The sequence below is a fragment of the Cicer arietinum genome, chromosome 3 (genome assembly GCF_000331145.2).
Source record: "Cicer arietinum cultivar CDC Frontier isolate Library 1 chromosome 3, Cicar.CDCFrontier_v2.0, whole genome shotgun sequence".
NCBI lineage: Eukaryota > Viridiplantae > Streptophyta > Magnoliopsida > Fabales > Fabaceae > Cicer > Cicer arietinum.
Window position 1 is genome coordinate 43,331,119 of NC_021162.2, and position 310 is coordinate 43,331,428.

Below are 310 nucleotides of genomic sequence, written 5' to 3' on the forward strand. Positions count from 1 at the left end.
AAATATTAAGAGATTCCCCATTCTTAATACTCTTTTAACTTAAACGATTTCAAAACGAATATTAAGTAAACAAGACATTAAGTGATTCTCCATTCTTAATACTCATTTAATTTAAACGATTTTCAAAAACAAAACATTAAGTAAACAAGACATTAAGAGATTCCCCATTCTTAATACTCGTTTAACTCTAACGATTTCAAAACGAATATTAAGTAAACAAGACATTAAGTGATTCTCCATTCTTAATACTCATTTAATTTAAACGATTTTCAAAAACAAAACATTAAGTAAACAAGACATTAAGAGATTC

General features: G+C 24.8%; 1 protein-coding gene across 1 annotated transcript in view; it reads left to right on the plus strand.

The window, feature by feature from the left end:
* LOC101504884 (uncharacterized) overlaps positions 1 to 310 on the plus strand; it is a 32,986-nt gene that overhangs the window by 19,717 nt on the left and 12,959 nt on the right.